Here is a 4163-nt window from a genome sequence, read left to right as displayed (position 1 = left end):
AAGTCTTTTATGACAAACTCGCAGCCAACATCATACTGAAAGGAGAAAAGTTGAAAGCATTTACTATATTTTGAAAATTTTCTGGCTGCAACTGGTTGGTACTCTATATATCACATCCTTCAGAGTTATTTTTTCTCTTGATTATTCACTGAGTTTAAAAAGCAGGAATCAAAATGCTTGGGACTCAAGACTAATGTCCACTTGAAAACTCTCCTCCCCTCTTTTGTAGGCCTAAATCAGCAAGGACAAATATTACTAAAAAAATTCACTTATGTGATATAGACTGAATGTTTGTACCCCCCTACCCCAATTCATTTGTTCAAATCCTATTCCCCGATGTGATGGTATTTAGAGATGGAGACTTTGGGAGGTGATTAGGTCTTGAGGGTGGAGCTCTCATGATAGGATTAGTGCCCCTATAGGAGGAGACATGAGAAGTGAGAAGGCTTTCTTCCTCTCTCCCTGTTCTCTGCCATGTGAAGACACAGCAAGAAGATAGCCATCTCGAAACCAGGAAGAGGGCCCTCACTAGAACCTGACCATACTGACACCTTGATCTCGGACCTCCTAAACTCCAAAACTGTGAGAAATAAATTTCTGTTGTTTAGACCACCAAGTCCATGATATTCTGTCACAGCAGCACAAGATGAATGAGGCACTCATATTTCATTCATTTTAGAAAATATTTCATAGAGCCTACTTTTACTTCCAAACATTGCTGAAGATGAATACATTTTAAAGACAGAACAAAATCATTTTTAATTGATTGAGATGTCATTGAAAATGGAGAAATTGTAACCAAAATGTTATCTTTGAGTCTGAGACTCCTAGCTGGGCACAATTTGTCACGTTAGCCCTTTGGAGACATGATACCTACGAGGGCTCTGAAAATAAGATGTCACCATAAAGAACATTGTTTTGCCAGAAGTAGGAACTCTGAAAATTTGTATTTCTGCTTAAGTCTCCCCAACAGCTCTTAAGGGAAGGAAAGAGATGCATCCATTTGTGATCCAGGACAAAAATTGATGATCCATCTACTGCTTCTTTCAGGGAAGTAATAATTCTTAATAATTTATAAATTGTAGAATGTTTCAATCATTATAGCAATTAGAAAACATTTATTTCCACCCAGTTTTACTTACTTGAGATTATTTCAGAAATTTGTCAACTATTAAAACCTACTTATTACAAATCTTAGCTTGTTACACTTCTGTTATTAGTCTATAGTATGTCTTTTCTTGAGGCAATAACTATAAATACTCAGTTGCACTGGTATTGTTGAGTTGTCCCATCACATGAGTGCAAAAAATGTGATTAATTTTCTGTTTCACCTATGTTCCTGAGACAGAGATTCCATAACACATGGGATTGAACTGAAGATGATATTTAAATGTTTACATTTAGAAGTGGAAGTCTAATCACTTAAATTATTTAGTCGATTGTTGAAGTATTGCTTGAATTGTTTAGAAGGTTGATTCATCCTGAGTCTCGAAGTATCACTCTTTTTAATTCTGAATGAGCATTTTTTCATATTCAAATTTAAATTCAACTTCTCTGCAAACATTGCTATGACATAATTTTAATAGTGCCATCTGTATTTGTAGTCCATCTGTGAAATAAATAAACAAATAGGCCTATTTTGTTCTCTATTCCAACAGCTGCCCAAAATCATTTTTTTTAAAGTAAAGAAGTTCTAAAATAGTCTACATATGCCTAAAATGCAAAACTGTGAAATCATCTTAGAAGTTATTGTGATTAGAATTTTTTTTTTACTTTTTGTTGTACCACTCATATAACTGAAATATATGTATTATTTCAATTCACATTACTTGGGCTTAAATTCTTTGTGTGTGTGACTGCATGCAGTCATGAGGTAGTTTATATTTACACTGAAAAAATAAGATTTTTGTGAAACTTTTCATCTGTTGAAACTTTTCTTTCTTCTCTCTGCCCTGGGCTCATTTTTGTAAATATTTAATTTCTATACCTGGGAGCCCTAGATTTCCCTATAAATTGCCCAAACTCCCAAATGTATGATAAAATTAAGAAGTAACCACAATAACTTTCAAATGATTTCTATGAAACCACAATTTGGCATAAATTTCACTTATTCCATAGCCACTGAGGGAAGACATAGGCATAAACACATGCATCCTATCATTTAACCTTTGAAATTGTTAATGACTATTTTTTGTGTTTGCTGTTCTTTCATTTGCCTGCTCTTCTATCACAGGGACAAGGTAGGATGTATGACATTAAAGAGGTCAGTGCCAATTAGGCTGTACTCCTCCTTATCCAGCAAATTCAGTGGAAAAGATTTCTATAACAAAATAAATCAGCCCTACCTTGCCCAGGACCACACAATTTCAGTAATGTGCCTTGTCCTGCTGCTTCTGCCACAATGGGAAGAGAATGTCAGAGTTCTACACTCCAGGCTTCCAGGAAAAATTCTGATGGGATGCAAGGCCTGGTCCTTCTCCTAGAATGACATTTATTGCATGTAGCAACCACAAGAACAAGGGGCCTCAATCACATGAAAAGCAGAAGCCCTTTTCTATCATCTCAGAGCAACCCAGTTCTGCCACATCCACTTGACTGAATTCTCTTGTTTGTAGAAGAAAGGGGCAATTAGTTCAGGCAAAGTCGTTACTACATACTGAGTGGAGAAGCCTGCCTGACCCAACTGCTCTTTCGTGCTTGCTTTCCCTGTTTTCAGTGAGCTTTTAGAATGCAGACTTTGTGCAAGCGTGCAATATTGTGACAAATCACACCTCCTCTGAACACTGTGTTTTCTCCTCTCAGTGAACTTGGAGGGCTTCCCAGCTTTAGTGCTGATGGATTTAGTCCCTGTCTTTCTATTTACAGGAAGACAATCAGAGAGTTATTGGTGGGGAGGAAATCTTGAACAACAAGAAAATTTGAAATGCGCCAAGGACGATTTTGTCAGGATTTTGAAATTAAAATTCTAGTTGTTTATGTTTACATAAAAGATCCAAAGTGGTTTAGGGAAATTTGACTGTGAAGCATCTCTGCTCACTAAAGTAACTAGGAATATTCTATTAAAGGGGTGATCTTTCCAAAGAGAGAACTGTTCTTAAGAGAAGTTAATATACTAACGGTTGTCATATACTGAGGTCTATGACTGAAGCACTATCTAAATTCATTTAATCCTCATAACAAGGCCATGAAGTAAACATCGTTCTTATTCCCATTTTATAGATGGAAAAACTGAGATAGAATATAAAAATTACTTGCCCAAGTTCACAGAGTTAATATGGAGTGGAACTGGGTATCACTTGGGTTCTCTGGTTCCAGGCGTGTGTTTCTAAGCACTTTCCTAGACTGTTGCTCATTACAATGTATCTTTAGCAGTATTTGCTTTGGAGTCAGACAGGCTGGGCTTAGACCTTAGTTCTGACACTTCCCCATGTCTCCCTCTATTTACATTCCACTTCACTGATTTTCTTCAAAATAATTTCATCCAAGTTATTTGTCATTCATGCAAGCTCTCCTTTCTCACTTCTTATCACTTACTCACCTACTCAATCTGGCTTTCTCTTTTAGTGTTTCACAAAAATTGTTTTTCACAAGATCACTCTTGACCTTTATCCTGATAGAGTTAACTGGCCATCTCTTTCCTCAACCTGCTCAATACAAATATTATGTACCCATACTAATTAAAAATAAAAACATTATAAATTAAAAAAAAAAAACACTTTCCTCTCTTGGCTTTTATGACATCATACTGGCCTCCTTTCTCCCCCTTCCTCTTGGGCCACTCCTTATCTTTCTGTGCCTGAAATCTGGATGCTGGAATTCCTTGTGGATAAATCCTAGGTTCCCCTGATTATATTCTCTCCCTAGGTAAGTTTAACCAGTCCCGTGCCTTTAAATGTAACCTAAATTCTACCAACTACCCACATTGTATTTCATGTATTGTGTTTCATACCCTTTCTCTGAAATATTTATTCAGCTGGCTAGTTAGCATTTCTATTTTGACAACTCCTAAGCATCCCAAACTTAATGAACACAAAACTGAACTCCTGATTTCACCTCCAAAATTTTTTCTCACATGGTCTTTTCCCATCTCAGTGAATAACATTATTTTTCACCTAGTTTCCCAAACCAGAAAGCTGTTCCCATGCTTTAAACTCTTCAATGGC

The 4163-nt window shown here is 36.4% G+C and overlaps 1 protein-coding gene across 1 annotated transcript in view; it reads right to left on the bottom strand.

The window, feature by feature from the left end:
• The window catches only part of OPRM1 (opioid receptor, mu 1), a 110900-nt gene extending 108034 nt beyond the window's left edge, over window positions 1-2866 (bottom strand). Inside the window, exon 1 of the mRNA XM_012646797.1 lies at window positions 2351-2866. The gene's annotated coding sequence lies outside the window, so the exon portion shown is untranslated. The remainder of the gene's footprint in view (window positions 1-2350) is intronic.
• Between the last annotated feature and the right edge of the window lie 1297 nt (window positions 2867-4163).

Source organism: Propithecus coquereli, unplaced genomic scaffold (assembly GCF_000956105.1).
Source record: "Propithecus coquereli isolate 6110/MARCELLA unplaced genomic scaffold, Pcoq_1.0 Scaffold25, whole genome shotgun sequence".
Taxonomy (NCBI): domain Eukaryota; kingdom Metazoa; phylum Chordata; class Mammalia; order Primates; family Indriidae; genus Propithecus; species Propithecus coquereli.
This window is presented reverse-complemented; position numbering and strand designations above follow the sequence as displayed.